At 44.5% G+C, this 26603-nt stretch overlaps 17 non-coding genes across 17 annotated transcripts; all 17 read left to right on the plus strand.

Moving 5' to 3' along the window:
* The first annotated feature begins 165 nt into the window (after positions 1 to 165).
* Positions 166 to 364, plus strand: LOC141244428 (U2 spliceosomal RNA). The gene has a single exon (XR_012308350.1). It is a non-coding gene; the product is annotated as a U2 spliceosomal RNA (small nuclear RNA).
* A 1115-nt stretch (positions 365 to 1479) lies between these two features.
* Positions 1480 to 1670, plus strand: LOC141244420 (U2 spliceosomal RNA). Its single transcript, XR_012308344.1, has one exon. It is a non-coding gene; the product is annotated as a U2 spliceosomal RNA (small nuclear RNA).
* Positions 1671 to 2785: 1115 nt separating this feature from the next.
* LOC141244396 (U2 spliceosomal RNA) lies at positions 2786 to 2976 on the plus strand. The gene has a single exon (XR_012308322.1). It is a non-coding gene; the product is annotated as a U2 spliceosomal RNA (small nuclear RNA).
* Positions 2977 to 4091: 1115 nt separating this feature from the next.
* Positions 4092 to 4282, plus strand: LOC141244395 (U2 spliceosomal RNA). Its single transcript, XR_012308321.1, has one exon. It is a non-coding gene; the product is annotated as a U2 spliceosomal RNA (small nuclear RNA).
* Positions 4283 to 5397: 1115 nt separating this feature from the next.
* On the plus strand, positions 5398 to 5588 carry LOC141244442 (U2 spliceosomal RNA). The gene has a single exon (XR_012308362.1). It is a non-coding gene; the product is annotated as a U2 spliceosomal RNA (small nuclear RNA).
* A 1115-nt stretch (positions 5589 to 6703) lies between these two features.
* On the plus strand, positions 6704 to 6894 carry LOC141244454 (U2 spliceosomal RNA). The gene has a single exon (XR_012308373.1). It is a non-coding gene; the product is annotated as a U2 spliceosomal RNA (small nuclear RNA).
* A 1115-nt stretch (positions 6895 to 8009) lies between these two features.
* Positions 8010 to 8200, plus strand: LOC141244465 (U2 spliceosomal RNA). The gene has a single exon (XR_012308384.1). It is a non-coding gene; the product is annotated as a U2 spliceosomal RNA (small nuclear RNA).
* Positions 8201 to 9315: 1115 nt separating this feature from the next.
* Positions 9316 to 9506, plus strand: LOC141244398 (U2 spliceosomal RNA). Its single transcript, XR_012308324.1, has one exon. It is a non-coding gene; the product is annotated as a U2 spliceosomal RNA (small nuclear RNA).
* A 1115-nt stretch (positions 9507 to 10621) lies between these two features.
* LOC141244309 (U2 spliceosomal RNA) lies at positions 10622 to 10812 on the plus strand. The gene has a single exon (XR_012308239.1). It is a non-coding gene; the product is annotated as a U2 spliceosomal RNA (small nuclear RNA).
* Positions 10813 to 11927: 1115 nt separating this feature from the next.
* Positions 11928 to 12118, plus strand: LOC141244320 (U2 spliceosomal RNA). The gene has a single exon (XR_012308250.1). It is a non-coding gene; the product is annotated as a U2 spliceosomal RNA (small nuclear RNA).
* Positions 12119 to 13233: 1115 nt separating this feature from the next.
* On the plus strand, positions 13234 to 13424 carry LOC141244331 (U2 spliceosomal RNA). Its single transcript, XR_012308261.1, has one exon. It is a non-coding gene; the product is annotated as a U2 spliceosomal RNA (small nuclear RNA).
* Positions 13425 to 14539: 1115 nt separating this feature from the next.
* LOC141244343 (U2 spliceosomal RNA) lies at positions 14540 to 14730 on the plus strand. The gene has a single exon (XR_012308272.1). It is a non-coding gene; the product is annotated as a U2 spliceosomal RNA (small nuclear RNA).
* A 1115-nt stretch (positions 14731 to 15845) lies between these two features.
* Positions 15846 to 16036, plus strand: LOC141244354 (U2 spliceosomal RNA). The gene has a single exon (XR_012308283.1). It is a non-coding gene; the product is annotated as a U2 spliceosomal RNA (small nuclear RNA).
* A 6173-nt stretch (positions 16037 to 22209) lies between these two features.
* On the plus strand, positions 22210 to 22399 carry LOC141244425 (U2 spliceosomal RNA). Its single transcript, XR_012308347.1, has one exon. It is a non-coding gene; the product is annotated as a U2 spliceosomal RNA (small nuclear RNA).
* Positions 22400 to 23514: 1115 nt separating this feature from the next.
* On the plus strand, positions 23515 to 23705 carry LOC141244366 (U2 spliceosomal RNA). The gene has a single exon (XR_012308294.1). It is a non-coding gene; the product is annotated as a U2 spliceosomal RNA (small nuclear RNA).
* Positions 23706 to 24820: 1115 nt separating this feature from the next.
* On the plus strand, positions 24821 to 25011 carry LOC141244378 (U2 spliceosomal RNA). Its single transcript, XR_012308305.1, has one exon. It is a non-coding gene; the product is annotated as a U2 spliceosomal RNA (small nuclear RNA).
* Positions 25012 to 26126: 1115 nt separating this feature from the next.
* LOC141244390 (U2 spliceosomal RNA) lies at positions 26127 to 26317 on the plus strand. Its single transcript, XR_012308316.1, has one exon. It is a non-coding gene; the product is annotated as a U2 spliceosomal RNA (small nuclear RNA).
* Positions 26318 to 26603: the final 286 nt, after the last annotated feature.

The raw sequence follows: 26603 nt of genomic DNA on the forward strand, positions 1-26603 counted from the left end.
TAATGTCAGTTGTGATTTGTTTGGAAACTGTTGAAACTGTAAAGGAATTGTTATGTTTAACTTTATATATATTAATTCAAATGAAAAAATATAAATATAATATCTAAACACGATGATGGAACTAAAATCTTGAGTTTAGTGATATATGATTTAAGATTATAAAACTTAATTTCTGAGTGTTTGGAAAAAAAAAAAAAAAAAAAAAAAAAAATCTGTTCTTATCAGTTTAATATCTGATACGTCCCCTATCTGGGGACCATATATTAAATGGATTTTTAGAACAGGGAGATGGAAAAAGAGCTTGCTCTGTCCACTCCACGCATTGACCTGGTATTGCAGTATCTCCAGGACCGGTGCACCCCTTCTTTAATGCAGTTTCTAAAATCAGAAAGAATTGAATTCAATGTTTTTTGTTCATTTTGCTTGTTTGTCAGATTTTGGGATGGACTCTTTGGCTTTGCTTTTCTTCTCTTCATTGGATTTTTCATGTTCAAAGTTGCAGAAGCCAGATTACAAGCTCATTTTGGTTCAACTTCAGCAACTGTGCATTGCATTGCCATGTAATGTGATGCAATGCTATCTTTCTAGCTCTCCCTTTTTACTTCCTTTTGGATAAACAGACATATTAGGCAAGCATTTTGGAGCTTTCACCTAAATAACTACAGGTGGTGAGATAAGCTGCACAATATAATTGACCTTTCAGTATATTGTTGCACACACACCATCTATTTAGCAAATGCCCTTGTTATCAACAGTAGCCTTTTAAACTCACCTGAGCTAACAGGTATGTGCGCTGGTTACTCTGCTGCGCTTAAAATTTCTTTTTTGGTTTGCTACAATGCCTTTTCTGAAACGTTGTCTCCTTCTGCTGGAACACTGACTTCTTTCATTTAATGCATGCAGACTATAAAAGAGAACCCAATCCAAAATGTTTGGTTGATTAGTCTGTGGCATTCTGTTAAACTGTTGCTTATGGCGGTCTCTGTGAGCTTCTCAGCGACATTCAGCCAGCCAGGTATCCTGCCTGCAGTAGATGGAATGTGGCAATGGAACGCTGGCTGCGCGTGTCATAATAGGCTCTGAGCCTTTATATACCTGTGCACAGCAGCAGCCACCTTCAGTCTGCTGCTGGACAGCCAGCAGCAGCAGCAGCAGGAGAGGTATGTAATCAGGAGCCCTCCTGCTAAGGGTAGACAGCTGCTCGTTCCACCCCACCCCCCGCCTTAATTGGTTCTCCTCCCTTCCAACGGTGTTGAGGCGGGTGGGAACAGCAGGGGGTGAAGGTGCTGTGTTTAAAGAGGTGGAGTTATGCAGATCTAAAACGCGTGGATTGCAGCAGCAGCAAGCCGAAAAGTGCAGGCATGTAAGGGATCTAGAGGTTGACAACATGTCTTCTTAACGGGAGTCCAGGAGCTCATCTCCACAAATGGACTTTTCAGGATCCTTGGGTGGCTCCGTAGTTTGAAACCAATTCTGGTTATCGCTTCTCGGCCTTTTGGCTAAGATCAAGTGTAGTATCTGTTCTTATCAGTTTAATATCTGATACGTCCCCTATCTGGGGACCATATATTAAATGGATTTTTAGAACAGGGAGATGGAAAAAGAGCTTGCTCTGTCCACTCCACGCATTGACCTGGTATTGCAGTATCTCCAGGACCGGTGCACCCCTTCTTTAATGCAGTTTCTAAAATCAGAAAGAATTGAATTCAATGTTTTTTGTTCATTTTGCTTGTTTGTCGGATTTTGGGATGGACTCTTTGGCTTTGCTTTTCTTCTCCTCATTGGATTTTTCATGTTCAAAGTTGCAGAAGCCAGATTACAAGCTCATTTTGGTTCAACTTCAGCAACTGTGCATTGCATTGCCATGTAATGTGATGCAATGCTATCTTTCTAGCTCTCCCTTTTTACTTCCTTTTGGATAAACAGACATATTAGGCAAGCATTTTGGAGCTTTCACCTAAATAACTACAGGTGGTGAGATAAGCTGCACAATATAATTGACCTTTCAGTATATTGTTGCACACACACCATCTATTTAGCAAATGCCCTTGTTATCAACAGCAGCCTTTTAAACTCACCTGAGCTAACAGGTATGTGCGCTGGTTACTCTGCTGCGCTTAAAATTTCTTTTTTGGTTTGCTACAATGCCTTTTCTGAAACGTTGTCTCCTTCTGCTGGAACACTGACTTCTTTCATTTAATGCCTGCAGACTATAAAAGAGAACCCAACCCAAAAAGTTTGGTTGATTAGTCTGTGGCATTCTGTTAAACTGTTGCTTATGGCGGTCTCTGTGAGCTTCTCAGCGACATTCAGCCAGCCAGGTATCCTGCCTGCAGTAGATGGAATGTGGCAATGGAACGCTGGCTGCGCGTGTCATAATAGGCTCTGAGCCTTTATATACCTGTGCACAGCAGCAGCCACCTTCAGTCTGCTGCTGGACAGCCAGCAGCAGCAGCAGCAGGAGAGGTATGTAATCAGGAGCCCTCCTGCTAAGGGTAGACAGCTGCTCGTTCCACCCCACCCCCCGCCTTAATTGGTTCTCCTCCCTTCCAACGGTGTTGAGGCGGGTGGGAACAGCAGGGGGTGAAGGTGCTGTGTTTAAAGAGGTGGAGTTATGCAGATCTAAAACGCGTGGATTGCAGCAGCAGCAAGCCGAAAAGTGCAGGCATGTAAGGGATCTAGAGGTTGACAACATGTCTTCTTAACGGGAGTCCAGGAGCTCATCTCCACAAATGGACTTTTCAGGATCCTTGGGTGGCTCCGTAGTTTGAAACCAATTCTGGTTATCGCTTCTCGGCCTTTCGGCTAAGATCAAGTGTAGTATCTGTTCTTATCAGTTTAATATCTGATACGTCCCCTATCTGGGGACCATATATTAAATGGATTTTTAGAACAGGGAGATGGAAAAAGAGCTTGCTCTGTCCACTCCACGCATTGACCTGGTATTGCAGTATCTCCAGGACCGGTGCACCCCTTCTTTAATGCAGTTTCTAAAATCAGAAAGAATTGAATTCAATGTTTTTTGTTCATTTTGCTTGTTTGTCGGATTTTGGGATGGACTCTTTGGCTTTGCTTTTCTTCTCCTCATTGGATTTTTCATGTTCAAAGTTGCAGAAGCCAGATTACAAGCTCATTTTGGTTCAACTTCAGCAACTGTGCATTGCATTGCCATGTAATGTGATGCAATGCTATCTTTCTAGCTCTCCCTTTTTACTTCCTTTTGGATAAACAGACATATTAGGCAAGCATTTTGGAGCTTTCACCTAAATAACTACAGGTGGTGAGATAAGCTGCACAATATAATTGACCTTTCAGTATATTGTTGCACACACACCATCTATTTAGCAAATGCCCTTGTTATCAACAGCAGCCTTTTAAACTCACCTGAGCTAACAGGTATGTGCGCTGGTTACTCTGCTGCGCTTAAAATTTCTTTTTTGGTTTGCTACAATGCCTTTTCTGAAACGTTGTCTCCTTCTGCTGGAACACTGACTTCTTTCATTTAATGCCTGCAGACTATAAAAGAGAACCCAACCCAAAAAGTTTGGTTGATTAGTCTGTGGCATTCTGTTAAACTGTTGCTTATGGCGGTCTCTGTGAGCTTCTCAGCGACATTCAGCCAGCCAGGTATCCTGCCTGCAGTAGATGGAATGTGGCAATGGAACGCTGGCTGCGCGTGTCATAATAGGCTCTGAGCCTTTATATACCTGTGCACAGCAGCAGCCACCTTCAGTCTGCTGCTGGACAGCCAGCAGCAGCAGCAGCAGGAGAGGTATGTAATCAGGAGCCCTCCTGCTAAGGGTAGACAGCTGCTCGTTCCACCCCACCCCCCGCCTTAATTGGTTCTCCTCCCTTCCAACGGTGTTGAGGCGGGTGGGAACAGCAGGGGGTGAAGGTGCTGTGTTTAAAGAGGTGGAGTTATGCAGATCTAAAACGCGTGGATTGCAGCAGCAGCAAGCCGAAAAGTGCAGGCATGTAAGGGATCTAGAGGTTGACAACATGTCTTCTTAACGGGAGTCCAGGAGCTCATCTCCACAAATGGACTTTTCAGGATCCTTGGGTGGCTCCCTAGTTTGAAACCAATTCTGGTTATCGCTTCTCGGCCTTTTGGCTAAGATCAAGTGTAGTATCTGTTCTTATCAGTTTAATATCTGATACTTCCCCTATCTGGGGACCATATATTAAATGGATTTTTAGAACAGGGAGATGGAAAAAGAGCTTGCTCTGTCCACTCCACGCATTGACCTGGTATTGCAGTATCTCCAGGACCGGTGCACCCCTTCTTTAATGCAGTTTCTAAAATCAGAAAGAATTGAATTCAATGTTTTTTGTTCATTTTGCTTGTTTGTCGGATTTTGGGATGGACTCTTTGGCTTTGCTTTTCTTCTCCTCATTGGATTTTTCATGTTCAAAGTTGCAGAAGCCAGATTACAAGCTCATTTTGGTTCAACTTCAGCAACTGTGCATTGCATTGCCATGTAATGTGATGCAATGCTATCTTTCTAGCTCTCCCTTTTTACTTCCTTTTGGATAAACAGACATATTAGGCAAGCATTTTGGAGCTTTCACCTAAATAACTACAGGTGGTGAGATAAGCTGCACAATATAATTGACCTTTCAGTATATTGTTGCACACACACCATCTATTTAGCAAATGCCCTTGTTATCAACAGCAGCCTTTTAAACTCACCTGAGCTAACAGGTATGTGCGCTGGTTACTCTGCTGCGCTTAAAATTTCTTTTTTGGTTTGCTACAATGCCTTTTCTGAAACGTTGTCTCCTTCTGCTGGAACACTGACTTCTTTCATTTAATGCCTGCAGACTATAAAAGAGAACCCAACCCAAAAAGTTTGGTTGATTAGTCTGTGGCATTCTGTTAAACTGTTGCTTATGGCGGTCTCTGTGAGCTTCTCAGCGACATTCAGCCAGCCAGGTATCCTGCCTGCAGTAGATGGAATGTGGCAATGGAACGCTGGCTGCGCGTGTCATAATAGGCTCTGAGCCTTTATATACCTGTGCACAGCAGCAGCCACCTTCAGTCTGTTGCTGGACAGCCAGCAGCAGCAGCAGCAGGAGAGGTATGTAATCAGGAGCCCTCCTGCTAAGGGTAGACAGCTGCTCGTTCCACCCCACCCCCCGCCTTAATTGGTTCTCCTCCCTTCCAACGGTGTTGAGGCGGGTGGGAACAGCAGGGGGTGAAGGTGCTGTGTTTAAAGAGGTGGAGTTATGCAGATCTAAAACGCGTGGATTGCAGCAGCAGCAAGCCGAAAAGTGCAGGCATGTAAGGGATCTAGAGGTTGACAACATGTCTTCTTAACGGGAGTCCAGGAGCTCATCTCCACAAATGGACTTTTCAGGATCCTTGGGTGGCTCCCTAGTTTGAAACCAATTCTGGTTATCGCTTCTCGGCCTTTTGGCTAAGATCAAGTGTAGTATCTGTTCTTATCAGTTTAATATCTGATACGTCCCCTATCTGGGGACCATATATTAAATGGATTTTTAGAACAGGGAGATGGAAAAAGAGCTTGCTCTGTCCACTCCACGCATTGACCTGGTATTGCAGTATCTCCAGGACCGGTGCACCCCTTCTTTAATGCAGTTTCTAAAATCAGAAAGAATTGAATTCAATGTTTTTTGTTCATTTTGCTTGTTTGTCGGATTTTGGGATGGACTCTTTGGCTTTGCTTTTCTTCTCCTCATTGGATTTTTCATGTTCAAAGTTGCAGAAGCCAGATTACAAGCTCATTTTGGTTCAACTTCAGCAACTGTGCATTGCATTGCCATGTAATGTGATGCAATGCTATCTTTCTAGCTCTCCCTTTTTACTTCCTTTTGGATAAACAGACATATTAGGCAAGCATTTTGGAGCTTTCACCTAAATAACTACAGGTGGTGAGATAAGCTGCACAATATAATTGACCTTTCAGTATATTGTTGCACACACACCATCTATTTAGCAAATGCCCTTGTTATCAACAGCAGCCTTTTAAACTCACCTGAGCTAACAGGTATGTGCGCTGGTTACTCTGCTGCGCTTAAAATTTCTTTTTTGGTTTGCTACAATGCCTTTTCTGAAACGTTGTCTCCTTCTGCTGGAACACTGACTTCTTTCATTTAATGCCTGCAGACTATAAAAGAGAACCCAACCCAAAAAGTTTGGTTGATTAGTCTGTGGCATTCTGTTAAACAGTTGCTTATGGCGGTCTCTGTGAGCTTCTCAGCGACATTCAGCCAGCCAGGTATCCTGCCTGCAGTAGATGGAATGTGGCAATGGAACGCTGGCTGCGCGTGTCATAATAGGCTCTGAGCCTTTATATACCTGTGCACAGCAGCAGCCACCTTCAGTCTGCTGCTGGACAGCCAGCAGCAGCAGCAGCAGGAGAGGTATGTAATCAGGAGCCCTCCTGCTAAGGGTAGACAGCTGCTCGTTCCACCCCACCCCCCGCCTTAATTGGTTCTCCTCCCTTCCAACGGTGTTGAGGCGGGTGGGAACAGCAGGGGGTGAAGGTGCTGTGTTTAAAGAGGTGGAGTTATGCAGATCTAAAACGCGTGGATTGCAGCAGCAGCAAGCCGAAAAGTGCAGGCATGTAAGGGATCTAGAGGTTGACAACATGTCTTCTTAACGGGAGTCCAGGAGCTCATCTCCACAAATGGACTTTTCAGGATCCTTGGGTGGCTCCCTAGTTTGAAACCAATTCTGGTTATCGCTTCTCGGCCTTTTGGCTAAGATCAAGTGTAGTATCTGTTCTTATCAGTTTAATATCTGATACGTCCCCTATCTGGGGACCATATATTAAATGGATTTTTAGAACAGGGAGATGGAAAAAGAGCTTGCTCTGTCCACTCCACGCATTGACCTGGTATTGCAGTATCTCCAGGACCGGTGCACCCCTTCTTTAATGCAGTTTCTAAAATCAGAAAGAATTGAATTCAATGTTTTTTGTTCATTTTGCTTGTTTGTCGGATTTTGGGATGGACTCTTTGGCTTTGCTTTTCTTCTCCTCATTGGATTTTTCATGTTCAAAGTTGCAGAAGCCAGATTACAAGCTCATTTTGGTTCAACTTCAGCAACTGTGCATTGCATTGCCATGTAATGTGATGCAATGCTATCTTTCTAGCTCTCCCTTTTTACTTCCTTTTGGATAAACAGACATATTAGGCAAGCATTTTGGAGCTTTCACCTAAATAACTACAGGTGGTGAGATAAGCTGCACAATATAATTGACCTTTCAGTATATTGTTGCACACACACCATCTATTTAGCAAATGCCCTTGTTATCAACAGCAGCCTTTTAAACTCACCTGAGCTAACAGGTATGTGCGCTGGTTACTCTGCTGCGCTTAAAATTTCTTTTTTGGTTTGCTACAATGCCTTTTCTGAAACGTTGTCTCCTTCTGCTGGAACACTGACTTCTTTCATTTAATGCCTGCAGACTATAAAAGAGAACCCAACCCAAAAAGTTTGGTTGATTAGTCTGTGGCATTCTGTTAAACTGTTGCTTATGGCGGTCTCTGTGAGCTTCTCAGCGACATTCAGCCAGCCAGGTATCCTGCCTGCAGTAGATGGAATGTGGCAATGGAACGCTGGCTGCGCGTGTCATAATAGGCTCTGAGCCTTTATATACCTGTGCACAGCAGCAGCCACCTTCAGTCTGCTGCTGGACAGCCAGCAGCAGCAGCAGCAGGAGAGGTATGTATTCAGGAGCCCTCCTGCTAAGGGTAGACAGCTGCTCGTTCCACCCCACCCCCCGCCTTAATTGGTTCTCCTCCCTTCCAACGGTGTTGAGGCGGGTGGGAACAGCAGGGGGTGAAGGTGCTGTGTTTAAAGAGGTGGAGTTATGCAGATCTAAAACGCGTGGATTGCAGCAGCAGCAAGCCGAAAAGTGCAGGCATGTAAGGGATCTAGAGGTTGACAACATGTCTTCTTAACGGGAGTCCAGGAGCTCATCTCCACAAATGGACTTTTCAGGATCCTTGGGTGGCTCCGTAGTTTGAAACCAATTCTGGTTATCGCTTCTCGGCCTTTTGGCTAAGATCAAGTGTAGTATCTGTTCTTATCAGTTTAATATCTGATACGTCCCCTATCTGGGGACCATATATTAAATGGATTTTTAGAACAGGGAGATGGAAAAAGAGCTTGCTCTGTCCACTCCACGCATTGACCTGGTATTGCAGTATCTCCAGGACCGGTGCACCCCTTCTTTAATGCAGTTTCTAAAATCAGAAAGAATTGAATTCAATGTTTTTTGTTCATTTTGCTTGTTTGTCGGATTTTGGGATGGACTCTTTGGCTTTGCTTTTCTTCTCCTCATTGGATTTTTCATGTTCAAAGTTGCAGAAGCCAGATTACAAGCTCATTTTGGTTCAACTTCAGCAACTGTGCATTGCATTGCCATGTAATGTGATGCAATGCTATCTTTCTAGCTCTCCCTTTTTACTTCCTTTTGGATAAACAGACATATTAGGCAAGCATTTTGGAGCTTTCACCTAAATAACTACAGGTGGTGAGATAAGCTGCACAATATAATTGACCTTTCAGTATATTGTTGCACACACACCATCTATTTAGCAAATGCCCTTGTTATCAACAGCAGCCTTTTAAACTCACCTGAGCTAACAGGTATGTGCGCTGGTTACTCTGCTGCGCTTAAAATTTCTTTTTTGGTTTGCTACAATGCCTTTTCTGAAACGTTGTCTCCTTCTGCTGGAACACTGACTTCTTTCATTTAATGCCTGCAGACTATAAAAGAGAACCCAACCCAAAAAGTTTGGTTGATTAGTCTGTGGCATTCTGTTAAACTGTTGCTTATGGCGGTCTCTGTGAGCTTCTCAGCGACATTCAGCCAGCCAGGTATCCTGCCTGCAGTAGATGGAATGTGGCAATGGAACGCTGGCTGCGCGTGTCATAATAGGCTCTGAGCCTTTATATACCTGTGCACAGCAGCAGCCACCTTCAGTCTGCTGCTGGACAGCCAGCAGCAGCAGCAGCAGGAGAGGTATGTAATCAGGAGCCCTCCTGCTAAGGGTAGACAGCTGCTCGTTCCACCCCACCCCCCGCCTTAATTGGTTCTCCTCCCTTCCAACGGTGTTGAGGCGGGTGGGAACAGCAGGGGGTGAAGGTGCTGTGTTTAAAGAGGTGGAGTTATGCAGATCTAAAACGCGTGGATCGCAGCAGCAGCAAGCCGAAAAGTGCAGGCATGTAAGGGATCTAGAGGTTGACAACATGTCTTCTTAACGGGAGTCCAGGAGCTCATCTCCACAAATGGACTTTTCAGGATCCTTGGGTGGCTCCCTAGTTTGAAACCAATTCTGGTTATCGCTTCTCGGCCTTTTGGCTAAGATCAAGTTTAGTATCTGTTCTTATCAGTTTAATATCTGATACGTCCCCTATCTGGGGACCATATATTAAATGGATTTTTAGAACAGGGAGATGGAAAAAGAGCTTGCTCTGTCCACTCCACGCATTGACCTGGTATTGCAGTATCTCCAGGACCGGTGCACCCCTTCTTTAATGCAGTTTCTAAAATCAGAAAGAATTGAATTCAATGTTTTTTGTTCATTTTGCTTGTTTGTCGGATTTTGGGATGGACTCTTTGGCTTTGCTTTTCTTCTCCTCATTGGATTTTTCATGTTCAAAGTTGCAGAAGCCAGATTACAAGCTCATTTTGGTTCAACTTCAGCAACTGTGCATTGCATTGCCATGTAATGTGATGCAATGCTATCTTTCTAGCTCTCCCTTTTTACTTCCTTTTGGATAAACAGACATATTAGGCAAGCATTTTGGAGCTTTCACCTAAATAACTACAGGTGGTGAGATAAGCTGCACAATATAATTGACCTTTCAGTATATTGTTGCACACACACCATCTATTTAGCAAATGCCCTTGTTATCGACAGCAGCCTTTTAAACTCACCTGAGCTAACAGGTATGTGCGCTGGTTACTCTGCTGCGCTTAAAATTTCTTTTTTGGTTTGCTACAATGCCTTTTCTGAAACGTTGTCTCCTTCTACTGGAACACTGACTTCTTTCATTTAATGCCTGCAGACTATAAAAGAGAACCCAACCCAAAAAGTTTGGTTGATTAGTCTGTGGCATTCTGTTAAACTGTTGCTTATGGCGGTCTCTGTGAGCTTCTCAGCGACATTCAGCCAGCCAGGTATCCTGCCTGCAGTAGATGGAATGTGGCAATGGAACGCTGGCTGCGCGTGTCATAATAGGCTCTGAGCCTTTATATACCTGTGCACAGCAGCAGCCACCTTCAGTCTGCTGCTGGACAGCCAGCAGCAGCAGCAGCAGGAGAGGTATGTAATCAGGAGCCCTCCTGCTAAGGGTAGACAGCTGCTCGTTCCACCCCACCCCCCGCCTTAATTGGTTCTCCTCCCTTCCAACGGTGTTGAGGCGGGTGGGAACAGCAGGGGGTGAAGGTGCTGTGTTTAAAGAGGTGGAGTTATGCAGATCTAAAACGCGTGGATCGCAGCAGCAGCAAGCCGAAAAGTGCAGGCATGTAAGGGATCTAGAGGTTGACAACATGTCTTCTTAACGGGAGTCCAGGAGCTCATCTCCACAAATGGACTTTTCAGGATCCTTGGGTGGCTCCGTAGTTTGAAACCAATTCTGGTTATCGCTTCTCGGCCTTTTGGCTAAGATCAAGTGTAGTATCTGTTCTTATCAGTTTAATATCTGATACGTCCCCTATCTGGGGACCATATATTAAATGGATTTTTAGAACAGGGAGATGGAAAAAGAGCTTGCTCTGTCCACTCCACGCATTGACCTGGTATTGCAGTATCTCCAGGACCGGTGCACCCCTTCTTTAATGCAGTTTCTAAAATCAGAAAGAATTGAATTCAATGTTTTTTGTTCATTTTGCTTGTTTGTCGGATTTTGGGATGGACTCTTTGGCTTTGCTTTTCTTCTCCTCATTGGATTTTTCATGTTCAAAGTTGCAGAAGCCAGATTACAAGCTCATTTTGGTTCAACTTCAGCAACTGTGCATTGCATTGCCATGTAATGTGATGCAATGCTATCTTTCTAGCTCTCCCTTTTTACTTCCTTTTGGATAAACAGACATATTAGGCAAGCATTTTGGAGCTTTCACCTAAATAACTACAGGTGGTGAGATAAGCTGCACAATATAATTGACCTTTCAGTATATTGTTGCACACACACCATCTATTTAGCAAATGCCCTTGTTATCAACAGCAGCCTTTTAAACTCACCTGAGCTAACAGGTATGTGCGCTGGTTACTCTGCTGCGCTTAAAATTTCTTTTTTGGTTTGCTACAATGCCTTTTCTGAAACGTTGTCTCCTTCTGCTGGAACACTGACTTCTTTCATTTAATGCCTGCAGACTATAAAAGAGAACCCAACCCAAAAAGTTTGGTTGATTAGTCTGTGGCATTCTGTTAAACTGTTGCTTATGGCGGTCTCTGTGAGCTTCTCAGCGACATTCAGCCAGCCAGGTATCCTGCCTGCAGTAGATGGAATGTGGCAATGGAACGCTGGCTGCGCGTGTCATAATAGGCTCTGAGCCTTTATATACCTGTGCACAGCAGCAGCCACCTTCAGTCTGCTGCTGGACAGCCAGCAGCAGCAGCAGCAGGAGAGGTATGTAATCAGGAGCCCTCCTGCTAAGGGTAGACAGCTGCTCGTTCCACCCCACCCCCCGCCTTAATTGGTTCTCCTCCCTTCCAACGGTGTTGAGGCGGGTGGGAACAGCAGGGGGTGAAGGTGCTGTGTTTAAAGAGGTGGAGTTATGCAGATCTAAAACGCGTGGATCGCAGCAGCAGCAAGCCGAAAAGTGCAGGCATGTAAGGGATCTAGAGGTTGACAACATGTCTTCTTAACGGGAGTCCAGGAGCTCATCTCCACAAATGGACTTTTCAGGATCCTTGGGTGGCTCCCTAGTTTGAAACCAATTCTGGTTATCGCTTCTCGGCCTTTTGGCTAAGATCAAGTGTAGTATCTGTTCTTATCAGTTTAATATCTGATACGTCCCCTATCTGGGGACCATATATTAAATGGATTTTTAGAACAGGGAGATGGAAAAAGAGCTTGCTCTGTCCACTCCACGCATTGACCTGGTATTGCAGTATCTCCAGGACCGGTGCACCCCTTCTTTAATGCAGTTTCTAAAATCAGAAAGAATTGAATTCAATGTTTTTTGTTCATTTTGCTTGTTTGTCGGATTTTGGGATGGACTCTTTGGCTTTGCTTTTCTTCTCCTCATTGGATTTTTCATGTTCAAAGTTGCAGAAGCCAGATTACAAGCTCATTTTGGTTCAACTTCAGCAACTGTGCATTGCATTGCCATGTAATGTGATGCAATGCTATCTTTCTAGCTCTCCCTTTTTACTTCCTTTTGGATAAACAGACATATTAGGCAAGCATTTTGGAGCTTTCACCTAAATAACTACAGGTGGTGAGATAAGCTGCACAATATAATTGACCTTTCAGTATATTGTTGCACACACACCATCTATTTAGCAAATGCCCTTGTTATCGACAGCAGCCTTTTAAACTCACCTGAGCTAACAGGTATGTGCGCTGGTTACTCTGCTGCGCTTAAAATTTCTTTTTTGGTTTGCTACAATGCCTTTTCTGAAACGTTGTCTCCTTCTACTGGAACACTGACTTCTTTCATTTAATGCCTGCAGACTATAAAAGAGAACCCAACCCAAAAAGTTTGGTTGATTAGTCTGTGGCATTCTGTTAAACTGTTGCTTATGGCGGTCTCTGTGAGCTTCTCAGCGACATTCAGCCAGCCAGGTATCCTGCCTGCAGTAGATGGAATGTGGCAATGGAACGCTGGCTGCGCGTGTCATAATAGGCTCTGAGCCTTTATATACCTGTGCACAGCAGCAGCCACCTTCAGTCTGCTGCTGGACAGCCAGCAGCAGCAGCAGCAGGAGAGGTATGTAATCAGGAGCCCTCCTGCTAAGGGTAGACAGCTGCTCGTTCCACCCCACCCCCCGCCTTAATTGGTTCTCCTCCCTTCCAACGGTGTTGAGGCGGGTGGGAACAGCAGGGGGTGAAGGTGCTGTGTTTAAAGAGGTGGAGTTATGCAGATCTAAAACGCGTGGATCGCAGCAGCAGCAAGCCGAAAAGTGCAGGCATGTAAGGGATCTAGAGGTTGACAACATGTCTTCTTAACGGGAGTCCAGGAGCTCATCTCCACAAATGGACTTTTCAGGATCCTTGGGTGGCTCCGTAGTTTGAAACCAATTCTGGTTATCGCTTCTCGGCCTTTTGGCTAAGATCAAGTGTAGTATCTGTTCTTATCAGTTTAATATCTGATACGTCCCCTATCTGGGGACCATATATTAAATGGATTTTTAGAACAGGGAGATGGAAAAAGAGCTTGCTCTGTCCACTCCACGCATTGACCTGGTATTGCAGTATCTCCAGGACCGGTGCACCCCTTCTTTAATGCAGTTTCTAAAATCAGAAAGAATTGAATTCAATGTTTTTTGTTCATTTTGCTTGTTTGTCGGATTTTGGGATGGACTCTTTGGCTTTGCTTTTCTTCTCCTCATTGGATTTTTCATGTTCAAAGTTGCAGAAGCCAGATTACAAGCTCATTTTGGTTCAACTTCAGCAACTGTGCATTGCATTGCCATGTAATGTGATGCAATGCTATCTTTCTAGCTCTCCCTTTTTACTTCCTTTTGGATAAACAGACATATTAGGCAAGCATTTTGGAGCTTTCACCTAAATAACTACAGGTGGTGAGATAAGCTGCACAATATAATTGACCTTTCAGTATATTGTTGCACACACACCATCTATTTAGCAAATGCCCTTGTTATCAACAGCAGCCTTTTAAACTCACCTGAGCTAACAGGTATGTGCGCTGGTTACTCTGCTGCGCTTAAAATTTCTTTTTTGGTTTGCTACAATGCCTTTTCTGAAACGTTGTCTCCTTCTGCTGGAACACTGACTTCTTTCATTTAATGCCTGCAGACTATAAAAGAGAACCCAACCCAAAAAGTTTGGTTGATTAGTCTGTGGCATTCTGTTAAACTGTTGCTTATGGCGGTCTCTGTGAGCTTCTCAGCGACATTCAGCCAGCCAGGTATCCTGCCTGCAGTAGATGGAATGTGGCAATGGAACGCTGGCTGCGCGTGTCATAATAGGCTCTGAGCCTTTATATACCTGTGCACAGCAGCAGCCACCTTCAGTCTGCTGCTGGACAGCCAGCAGCAGCAGCAGCAGGAGAGGTATGTAATCAGGAGCCCTCCTGCTAAGGGTAGACAGCTGCTCGTTCCACCCCACCCCCCGCCTTAATTGGTTCTCCTCCCTTCCAACGGTGTTGAGGCGGGTGGGAACAGCAGGGGGTGAAGGTGCTGTGTTTAAAGAGGTGGAGTTATGCAGATCTAAAACGCGTGGATTGCAGCAGCAGCAAGCCGAAAAGTGCAGGCATGTAAGGGATCTAGAGGTTGACAACATGTCTTCTTAACGGGAGTCCAGGAGCTCATCTCCACAAATGGACTTTTCAGGATCCTTGGGTGGCTCCGTAGTTTGAAACCAATTCTGGTTATCGCTTCTCGGCCTTTTGGCTAAGATCAAGTGTAGTATCTGTTCTTATCAGTTTAATATCTGATACGTCCCCTATCTGGGGACCATATATTAAATGGATTTTTAGAACAGGGAGATGGAAAAAGAGCTTGCTCTGTCCACTCCACGCATTGACCTGGTATTGCAGTATCTCCAGGACCGGTGCACCCCTTCTTTAATGCAGTTTCTAAAATCAGAAAGAATTGAATTCAATGTTTTTTGTTCATTTTGCTTGTTTGTCGGATTTTGGGATGGACTCTTTGGCTTTGCTTTTCTTCTCCTCATTGGATTTTTCATGTTCAAAGTTGCAGAAGCCAGATTACAAGCTCATTTTGGTTCAACTTCAGCAACTGTGCATTGCATTGCCATGTAATGTGATGCAATGCTATCTTTCTAGCTCTCCCTTTTTACTTCCTTTTGGATAAACAGACATATTAGGCAAGCATTTTGGAGCTTTCACCTAAATAACTACAGGTGGTGAGATAAGCTGCACAATATAATTGACCTTTCAGTATATTGTTGCACACACACCATCTATTTAGCAAATGCCCTTGTTATCGACAGCAGCCTTTTAAACTCACCTGAGCTAACAGGTATGTGCGCTGGTTACTCTGCTGCGCTTAAAATTTCTTTTTTGGTTTGCTACAATGCCTTTTCTGAAACGTTGTCTCCTTCTGCTGGAACACTGACTTCTTTCATTTAATGCCTGCAGACTATAAAAGAGAACCCAACCCAAAAAGTTTGGTTGATTAGTCTGTGGCATTCTGTTAAACTGTTGCTTATGGCGGTCTCTGTGAGCTTCTCAGCGACATTCAGCCAGCCAGGTATCCTGCCTGCAGTAGATGGAATGTGGCAATGGAACGCTGGCTGCGCGTGTCATAATAGGCTCTGAGCCTTTATATACCTGTGCACAGCAGCAGCCACCTTCAGTCTGCTGCTGGACAGCCAGCAGCAGCAGCAGCAGGAGAGGTATGTAATCAGGAGCCCTCCTGCTAAGGGTAGACAGCTGCTCGTTCCACCCCACCCCCCGCCTTAATTGGTTCTCCTCCCTTCCAACGGTGTTGAGGCGGGTGGGAACAGCAGGGGGTGAAGGTGCTGTGTTTAAAGAGGTGGAGTTATGCAGATCTAAAACGCGTGGATTGCAGCAGCAGCAAGCCGAAAAGTGCAGGCATGTAAGGGATCTAGAGGTTGACAACATGTCTTCTTAACGGGAGTCCAGGAGCTCATCTCCACAAATGGACTTTTCAGGATCCTTGGGTGGCTCCGTAGTTTGAAACCAATTCTGGTTATCGCTTCTCGGCCTTTTGGCTAAGATCAAGTGTAGTATCTGTTCTTATCAGTTTAATATCTGATACGTCCCCTATCTGGGGACCATATATTAAATGGATTTTTAGAACAGGGAGATGGAAAAAGAGCTTGCTCTGTCCACTCCACGCATTGACCTGGTATTGCAGTATCTCCAGGACCGGTGCACCCCTTCTTTAATGCAGTTTCTAAAATCAGAAAGAATTGAATTCAATGTTTTTTGTTCATTTTGCTTGTTTGTCGGATTTTGGGATGGACTCTTTGGCTTTGCTTTTCTTCTCCTCATTGGATTTTTCATGTTCAAAGTTGCAGAAGCCAGATTACAAGCTCATTTTGGTTCAACTTCAGCAACTGTGCATTGCATTGCCATGTAATGTGATGCAATGCTATCTTTCTAGCTCTCCCTTTTTACTTCCTTTTGGATAAACAGACATATTAGGCAAGCATTTTGGAGCTTTCACCTAAATAACTACAGGTGGTGAGATAAGCTGCACAATATAATTGACCTTTCAGTATATTGTTGCACACACACCATCTATTTAGCAAATGCCCTTGTTATCAACAGCAGCCTTTTAAACTCACCTGAGCTAACAGGTATGTGCGCTGGTTACTCTGCTGCGCTTAAAATTTCTTTTTTGGTTTGCTACAATGCCTTTTCTGAAACGTTGTCTCCTTCTGCTGGAACACTGACTTCTTTCATTTAATGCCTGCAGAATATAAAAGAGAACCCAACCCAAAAAGTTTGGTTGATTAGTCTGTGGCATTCTGTTAAACTGTTGCTTATGGCGGTCTCTGTGAGCTTCTCAGCGACATTCAGCCAGCCAGGTATCCTGCCTGCAGTAGATGGAATGTGGCAATGGAACGCTGGCTGCGCGTGTCATAATAGGCTCTGAGCCTTTATATACCTGTGCACAGCAGCAGCCACCTTCAGTCTGCTGCTGGACAGCCAGCAGCAGCAGCAGCAGGAGAGGTATGTAATCAGGAGCCCTCCTGCTAAGGGTAGACAGCTGCTCGTTCCACCCCACCCCCCGCCTTAATTGGTTCTCCTCCCTTCCAACGGTGTTGAGGCGGGTGGGAACAGCAGGGGGTGAAGGTGCTGTGTTTAAAGAGGTGGAGTTATGCAGATCTAAAACGCGTGGATTGCAGCAGCAGCAAGCCGAAAAGTGCAGGCATGTAAGGGATCTAGAGGTTGACAACATGTCTTCTTAACGGGAGTCCAGGAGCTCATCTCCACAAATGGACTTTTCAGGATCCTTGGGTGGCTCCGTAGTTTGAAACCAATTCTGGTTATCGCTTCTCGGCCTTTTGGCACGATCTATCAGGTTTACCTGCGTGGTCTTGCCTGTGAGGTGCTCTTGGTACCCTTTCTCTCGGCCTGGGGGGATCGTTCCTCTTCGGAGGGACTTAACCCCCCTGCTGCTATTGGGAGGAAGGATTAGTCCGGGAGCAACGGGAAGAGATCCCATGAAGGCTTGCGCCTTTCAGAGAGAAGAGTCGGTACGTTCCTGAGTGAAGGATGCCGGCAACGCTCACATATTCATCGGGTGATGCCCGGATGCGGAACACCGTGAGGATTGAAGTTGGAGCAGCATCGAGGATGGAGAAGAATTTGGACTACATCTGCCATAGGATTCTTCTTGGAGTTCTGGAGTTTCGGCGGGAAGACATATTCTGCTTCCAGGACAACGAGTACAAGGGGACATACACCATCACCTTCAAGAGCCAGGGATGCTGTCAGCAACTCGTACAAAAGGTAAACGAGAAAAACTACTTAGATGAATTGGATGGACTAACCTTTTGTCTCTTGTATGCTTATGACGAGATCCCCATCGTGGTGCATTTCCCGAACCCCTTTGCGGAAGCTGCAGACATCTCGACCTACCTTACCCGCTATTGTGATGATCTGAGATACCTGGGTACTGTGAAGAACGCGGTAGGCTTCTGGTGCGGCAAGAGAAGGTATATGGCCCGTCTAAAGAGGGACCTTAGTGGAGTGGGAGGAATGCTACACCCTCCCTCTACCTTCGTAATCGGTAAGAGCAGAGGCTACTTATTTTATCCTGGAATGCCAGTATGTTGCAGGAACTGTGGACAAATGGGTCATACCCAAACGTCCTGCACGGGCAGGAAAGTAGACCGCTGCAATAATTGCAGCTGTTATGGACATTTAATGAAGGACTGTCCCGCTGGGAGGAAATGTAATCTCTGCGGTGAGGCGGGGCACATGTTCCGAGGATGCCCCAACAGGACCAGGACCAGGACCTACGCAGAAGCTGCATCTTCTGAAGCTGAGCCGATGCGCCCACCGGTCTTCACTGGCAGGCCGGCGTCGGAGGGCGGTTCGAAGGGCGAGAAGGCTGGGATGGAGCAGGGAGCCGGAGGCCCCTCTGGGGCGGCACCTGCATCAAAGTCCCTTAACGATGGGCGGACCTCGCATGGACCGGAGCGGGGGGGTCCTCCTTCTGGGAGGGTATCCTCCGTATCGATGGTTGCCGATACCGATCCTGTTGGGCTGGAGGGTGGTGCCCCTGTGCGGTTGGCTACAGGGGACCACGCAGCGATGGCCTCGGGATCTTCCAGGGCGATTAGCCAGCCAGATGAGGGGGCTTTGCTTCTAGGTGGCGAACATCAGAAAATCTGTGTTGCTGATCTTGTCCTGATGGACCAGTCTCCCCCCCTGGAGGAGGTGGAGGAAGAGGAGGACTGCACCAGTGACCTAGTGGAGTCTGCCCCGAAAAAGAGACGGAATGTCGAAGCCCCAGCGTCTCCTGGAATGTGGCTGGGAACCGTGACCTACGAGGGGGCAACCGCCGGCTCACAGAATATCGAGTCGTTTGGGTCCTCTAGCCCGGATGTCCTGGAGCAATTTGATATACAGGGCTTTGAGTCAGGTGTCCTCATGGAAGATCCACCACCCTGACCTATGAATGCCCACATTAAGACTTGTCTCACTGAATGTGAGGTCATTAAAGAGCCCAGTTCGTAGGGCTGCTCTATTCAAGTATTTAGAAACCACTGACTTTGACATATGTTTATTACAGGAATGCGGGATACAACATGCACTAAATTATAATGATATCAAGACAGATTGGAGACTGGGGCCCTCCATCTGGTCTGGCTCCAATGACAACAAGTCAGCGGGGGTGGGCTTCCTCTGTCGTGGGAGAAATATTACTATAAATGCTGTCACAGAAATAGTACCAGGCAGAGTGGTTTTAGTGCATTTTAAATTTAATGGTTTTACCCTACGTGTAATGAATATTTATGCTCCCCCTGATAAGCAAGAGAGAATTAATTTATTTGGGATATTGCCATTGTACTGTACTGGGTCATCTCCCCTGATCGTAGGGGGTGATTTTAATTGTCTTTGTGCTAGTGAACAACGAGCAGGGGGTGACCCTTTACGCAAATTGGATAAGTCATGTCATCTATTGAAAGATTTTATAACTGATTTTAAATTATGCGATGCGTGGAGGTCACTCCTGCCGACGGACCCTGGTTATACGTGGTCCGGAAGAGGGGTGTCCTCCAGGATCGATTTTATTTTCCTATCAGATGATTTTAACCCTGTTAAATGTGTTTTAACATCAAATATATTTTCTGACCATAAGGGCTTGGAGGTGCATCTAGAATACCGGGATGAACAGAGGGTCAACAGGGGCCTCTGACGTCTAAGTACTTACCTGCTGGAGGACCCTCTGATTCGACAAGACTTTGGTAAAGCCTATCAAGCCTGGCGACGACAAAAACCTTCTGATGCCCCTATGGTAACCTGGTGGGAAAATTTGAAAAAAAAAGTCAGAATGTTTTTTATAAAAGCAGGGAGACGTAAAGCTAGAGAGAAAAAAAGATGTTTTAGTGATCTTAACACCAAACTACAAACACTTTTTAAATTCAAAGAGCTAGGGGTGGAGGTGGGAGATGATATTGCTAGCCTAAAAACTGAAATTCAGAACTGCATAGACACAAAGGGGAAAGAGATTATTTTTAACTCTAGAGTGCAGCACTTGGAGGAGGGGGAGAAGTGCTCTCGCTTCTTCTTCAAAAAAGTCATGGATAAAAGAGAAGTGATCACAAATCTAGAGGGTGAAACATCTATGCAGGGAATGTTGAATGCTACTTTTAACTTTTATAAGCATCTTTTTAGTAAAAAGTGTATAGATGAGTCCTTTTTATCAGATGCTCTTAATGATCTCGATTTTAAGTTAAATTTTACAGACCAGGAGTTTTTAGAACGCGATATTGTTTTAGAGGAATTATTTTATGTTTTTAAAAGTTTCTCTAAGGGTAAAGCACCTGGGTGTGACGGACTACCTGTAGAATTTTACCTTACTTTTTGGGACATTTTAAAAGAGGACCTTTTTATGCTTTTTAAAGAAGTTTTTATTTGTGAACAGTTGCCATTTTCGTGGAGGAGAGGAGTGGTGTCTTTGATATATAAAAAAGGTGACCGCAGTACTCTAGCGAATTGGAGACCCATAACTCTCCTAAATGTTGATTACAAGGTACTTGCTAAGGTGGTTGCAGACCGGCTCAGGAGTGTCATTGCCAAACTAATCCAGCCTGAGCAGGTTTGTAGTGTACCAGGCAGAAGTATTTCAGAGGTTTTAAACGTATTAAGGGATGTAATTTGGTATTCCAGAGACCGGGGTCAAAATGTAGCTCTTTTAGCCCTAGATTTTGAAAAAGCTTTCGATAGAGTCTCTCATAGATTTCTTTTTAGAGTTTTAAAAAGAATGGGTATCCCTAATATGCTTTTAAATTGTATTAAGATTTTATATAAAAATTGTTTTAGTCAAATTTCTCTTAATGGCTTTTTAACAGATGGAGTTCCCCTTGAGTCCGGAGTGAAGCAGGGATGCCCCTTGTCGCCCATCCTGTTCATCTGCGCCATGGAGCCCCTGCTGAGCGCAATAAGGAAAGACAAAGTGATTAGAGGGGTTCCTGTTCCAGGCGGAGGTGGCAGTGATGTGAGAGTCTTTGGCTACATGGATGACGTGACGGTTGTGTGCGTGGACCCTGCTTCCCTCCGGAGGGCGGTGTTGCGCATTGATTTTTTTTCCCAGGCATCCGGTTTTAAACTTAATTTAAATAAATCTGAATGTCTGACTTTGGGATCCTGGGACACCGCCCAACTCCCGCAGCTCACTATAAAACGAGACAATGTAAAAATTCTTGGAGTTGTTTTTAACGAGGAGAATGTGGGAACTCAAAGCTGGGAGAATGTCATAGAAAAAATGTCAAAGAAAATATCATTTTGGGGTTTGAGGTCCCTAACAATGGAGGGGAAAATTTTAATTATAAAATCAGTGTTGTTACCCCTCATACTGTATATAGCTATGGTGTACCCCCCCTCTGATGTTTTAATTAAAAAAATGACTAGGATGATCTTTATGTTTTTATGGAACTCCAAAATGGAAAAATTAAGGCGAGAAATAATGAGGAAGAATAAAATGAACGGCGGAAGGGATGTCCCCGATTTACATATTTATTTGTATTTAAATTATTTCTGCTTTTGTTTCAAACATTTTAATGGTAATAGTGCGCTAAGTTATTTTTTAAAATATACTTGTGGGATGATTTTTAAAAGATGGTTTAAGTTGTCGTTGAATTCCCCTGTTTTACTATGCCCCCCCAAACACCAAGCAATCTTAGAAAAGACTGTTCGATTTTATAGCCTTGGTGATTTTAATATGGACATTTTTAAAGACCGCAAGAAGCTTTTATCTTTTCTGAGGAGGAATGAAGATGTGACCCCCATAGTAAATTTCTCAGAAGAGAGATCGAAGCAAGTTTGGAAGAATGTCTTCGGGAAATTCTTAGCAAATGGACATAAGGACATCGCATGGATAGTGGTCCACCAGTGCCTCCCCACCAGAGAGTTTCAACACAGGAGAGGCCTGGTGGCCAGAGCCAAATGCCCTAGAGACTCATGTGTTAATGACGAAACCACCTTGCACCTTATGTGGAATTGCCATTTGCACAGGAACTTTGGCACAAAGTTGGGATTCTTTTAAAATGGACTTGCGGTTTAAGAGATTTTAACCATGAATATGTTTTATATGGCCTTTTTAAATGTCCGACCCCTCAACAGTATTGTATATGTTGGTGTATGATTAACTGTTTTAAAGACGCCCTTTGGAAGGCACGCAATATTTTACTTTTTAAACGTGATGCTATTTCTGTGAAGGATTGTCTTAAAATTGCTTTTAGCCAGATGTATATTTATTACTTGAGGGATGTCAAATGTATTGGGAGGAGGGATGCTAATCGTATATGGGGTTTTTATGGGTGGAATTCTGTGTTTTAATAATGTACTGTTTGTGTTGTTGTTTTGATTGTAAACCATCTTTTACGCACTTAATAAATTATGTTGAAACCTGATCTGTTCTTATCAGTTTAATATCTGATACGTCCCCTATCTGGGGACCATATATTAAATGGATTTTTAGAACAGGGAGATGGAAAAAGAGCTTGCTCTGTCCACTCCACGCATTGACCTGGTATTGCAGTATCTCCAGGACCGGTGCACCCCTTCTTTAATGCAGTTTCTAAAATCAGAAAGAATTGAATTCAATGTTTTTTGTTCATTTTGCTTGTTTGTCGGATTTTGGGATGGACTCTTTGGCTTTGCTTTTCTTCTCCTCATTGGATTTTTCATGTTCAAAGTTGCAGAAGCCAGATTACAAGCTCATTTTGGTTCAACTTCAGCAACTGTGCATTGCATTGCCATGTAATGTGATGCAATGCTATCTTTCTAGCTCTCCCTTTTTACTTCCTTTTGGATAAACAGACATATTAGGCAAGCATTTTGGAGCTTTCACCTAAATAACTACAGGTGGTGAGATAAGCTGCACAATATAATTGACCTTTCAGTATATTGTTGCACACACACCATCTATTTAGCAAATGCCCTTGTTATCAACAGCAGCCTTTTAAACTCACCTGAGCTAACAGGTATGTGCGCTGGTTACTCTGCTGCGCTTAAAATTTCTTTTTTGGTTTGCTACAATGCCTTTTCTGAAACGTTGTCTCCTTCTGCTGGAACACTGACTTCTTTCATTTAATGCCTGCAGACTATAAAAGAGAACCCAACCCAAAAAGTTTGGTTGATTAGTCTGTGGCATTCTGTTAAACTGTTGCTTATGGCGGTCTCTGTGAGCTTCTCAGCGACATTCAGCCAGCCAGGTATCCTGCCTGCAGTAGATGGAATGTGGCAATGGAACGCTGGCTGCGCGTGTCATAATAGGCTCTGAGCCTTTATATACCTGTGCACAGCAGCAGCCACCTTCAGTCTGCTGCTGGACAGCCAGCAGCAGCAGCAGCAGGAGAGGTATGTAATCAGGAGCCCTCCTGCTAAGGGTAGACAGCTGCTCGTTCCACCCCACCCCCCGACTTAATTGGTTCTCCTCCCTTCCAACGGTGTTGAGGCGGGTGGGAACAGCAGGGGGTGAAGGTGCTGTGTTTAAAGAGGTGGAGTTATGCAGATCTAAAACGCGTGGATTGCAGCAGCAGCAAGCCGAAAAGTGCAGGCATGTAAGGGATCTAGAGGTTGACAACATGTCTTCTTAACGGGAGTCCAGGAGCTCATCTCCACAAATGGACTTTTCAGGATCCTTGGGTGGCTCCGTAGTTTGAAACCAATTCTGGTTATCGCTTCTCGGCCTTTTGGCTAAGATCAAGTGTAGTATCTGTTCTTATCAGTTTAATATCTGATACGTCCCCTATCTGGGGACCATATATTAAATGGATTTTTAGAACAGGGAGATGGAAAAAGAGCTTGCTCTGTCCACTCCACGCATTGACCTGGTATTGCAGTATCTCCAGGACCGGTGCACCCCTTCTTTAATGCAGTTTCTAAAATCAGAAAGAATTGAATTCAATGTTTTTTGTTCATTTTGCTTGTTTGTCGGATTTGGGGATGGACTCTTTGGCTTTGCTTTTCCTCTCCTCATTGGATTTTTCATGTTCAAAGTTGCAGAAGCCAGATTACAAGCTCATTTTGGTTCAACTTCAGCAACTGTGCATTGCATTGCCATGTAATGTGATGCAATGCTATCTTTCTAGCTCTCCCTTTTTACTTCCTTTTGGATAAACAGACATATTAGGCAAGCATTTTGGAGCTTTCACCTAAATAACTACAGGTGGTGAGATAAGCTGCACAATATAATTGACCTTTCAGTATATTGTTGCACACACACCATCTATTTAGCAAATGCCCTTGTTATCAACAGCAGCCTTTTAAACTCACCTGAGCTAACAGGTATGTGCGCTGGTTACTCTGCTGCGCTTAAAATTTCTTTTTTGGTTTGCTACAATGCCTTTTCTGAAACGTTGTCTCCTTCTGCTGGAACACTGACTTCTTTCATTTAATGCCTGCAGACTATAAAAGAGAACCCAACCCAAAAAGTTTGGTTGATTAGTCTGTGGCATTCTGTTAAACTGTTGCTTATGGCGGTCTCTGTGAGCTTCTCAGCGACATTCAGCCAGCCAGGTATCCTGCCTGCAGTAGATGGAATGTGGCAATGGAACGCTGGCTGCGCGTGTCATAATAGGCTCTGAGCCTTTATATACCTGTGCACAGCAGCAGCCACCTTCAGTCTGCTGCTGGACAGCCAGCAGCAGCAGCAGCAGGAGAGGTATGTAATCAGGAGCCCTCCTGCTAAGGGTAGACAGCTGCTCGTTCCACCCCACCCCCCGCCTTAATTGGTTCTCCTCCCTTCCAACGGTGTTGAGGCGGGTGGGAACAGCAGGGGGTGAAGGTGCTGTGTTTAAAGAGGTGGAGTTATGCAGATCTAAAACGCGTGGATTGCAGCAGCAGCAAGCCGAAAAGTGCAGGCATGTAAGGGATCTAGAGGTTGACAACATGTCTTCTTAACGGGAGTCCAGGAGCTCATCTCCACAAATGGACTTTTCAGGATCCTTGGGTGGCTCCGTAGTTTGAAACCAATTCTGGTTATCGCTTCTCGGCCTTTTGGCTAAGATCAAGTGTAGTATCTGTTCTTATCAGTTTAATATCTGATACGTCCCCTATCTGGGGACCATATATTAAATGGATTTTTAGAACAGGGAGATGGAAAAAGAGCTTGCTCTGTCCACTCCACGCATTGACCTGGTATTGCAGTATCTCCAGGACCGGTGCACCCCTTCTTTAATGCAGTTTCTAAAATCAGAAAGAATTGAATTCAATGTTTTTTGTTCATTTTGCTTGTTTGTCGGATTTTGGGATGGACTCTTTGGCTTTGCTTTTCTTCTCCTCATTGGATTTTTCATGTTCAAAGTTGCAGAAGCCAGATTACAAGCTCATTTTGGTTCAACTTCAGTAACTGTGCATTGCATTGCCATGTAATGTGATGCAATGCTATCTTTCTAGCTCTCCCTTTTTACTTCCTTTTGGATAAACAGACATATTAGGCAAGCATTTTGGAGCTTTCACCTAAATAACTACAGGTGGTGAGATAAGCTGCACAATATAATTGACCTTTCAGTATATTGTTGCACACACACCATCTATTTAGCAAATGCCCTTGTTATCAACAGCAGCCTTTTAAACTCACCTGAGCTAACAGGTATGTGCGCTGGTTACTCTGCTGCGCTTAAAATTTCTTTTTTGGTTTGCTACAATGCCTTTTCTGAAACGTTGTCTCCTTCTGCTGGAACACTGACTTCTTTCATTTAATGCCTGCAGACTATAAAAGAGAACCCAACCCAAAAAGTTTGGTTGATTAGTCTGTGGCATTCTGTTAAACTGTTGCTTATGGCGGTCTCTGTGAGCTTCTCAGCGACATTCAGCCAGCCAGGTATCCTGCCTGCAGTAGATGGAATGTGGCAATGGAACGCTGGCTGCGCGTGTCATAATAGGCTCTGAGCCTTTATATACCTGTGCACAGCAGCAGCCACCTTCAGTCTGCTGCTGGACAGCCAGCAGCAGCAGCAGCAGGAGAGGTATGTAATCAGGAGCCCTCCTGCTAAGGGTAGACAGCTGCTCGTTCCACCCCACCCCCCGCCTTAATTGGTTCTCCTCCCTTCCAATGGTGTTGAGGCGGGTGGGAACAGCAGGGGGTGAAGGTGCTGTGTTTAAAGAGGTGGAGTTATGCAGATCTAAAACGCGTGGATTGCAGCAGCAGCAAGCCGAAAAGTGCAGGCATGTAAGGGATCTAGAGGTTGACAACATGTCTTCTTAACGGGAGTCCAGGAGCTCATCTCCACAAATGGACTTTTCAGGATCCTTGGGTGGCTCCGTAGTTTGAAACCAATTCTGGTTATCGCTTCTCGGCCTTTTGGCTAAGATCAAGTGTAGTATCTGTTCTTATCAGTTTAATATCTGATACGTCCCCTATCTGGGGACCATATATTAAATGGATTTTTAGAACAGGGAGATGGAAAAAGAGCTTGCTCTGTCCACTCCACGCATTGACCTGGTATTGCAGTATCTCCAGGACCGGTGCACCCCTTCTTTAATGCAGTTTCTAAAATCAGAAAGAATTGAATTCAATGTTTTTTGTTCATTTTGCTTGTTTGTCGGATTTTGGGATGGACTCTTTGGCTTTGCTTTTCTTCTCCTCATTGGATTTTTCATGTTCAAAGTTGCAGAAGCCAGATTACAAGCTCATTTTGGTTCAACTTCAGCAACTGTGCATTGCATTGCCATGTAATGTGATGCAATGCTATCTTTCTAGCTCTCCCTTTTTACTTCCTTTTGGATAAACAGACATATTAGGCAAGCATTTTGGAGCTTTCA

This window comes from Phyllobates terribilis, unplaced genomic scaffold, assembly GCF_046119375.1.
Source record: "Phyllobates terribilis strain yellow unplaced genomic scaffold, ASM4611937v1 Scaffold_1559__1_contigs__length_258526, whole genome shotgun sequence".
Taxonomy (NCBI): Eukaryota; Metazoa; Chordata; class Amphibia; order Anura; family Dendrobatidae; genus Phyllobates; species Phyllobates terribilis.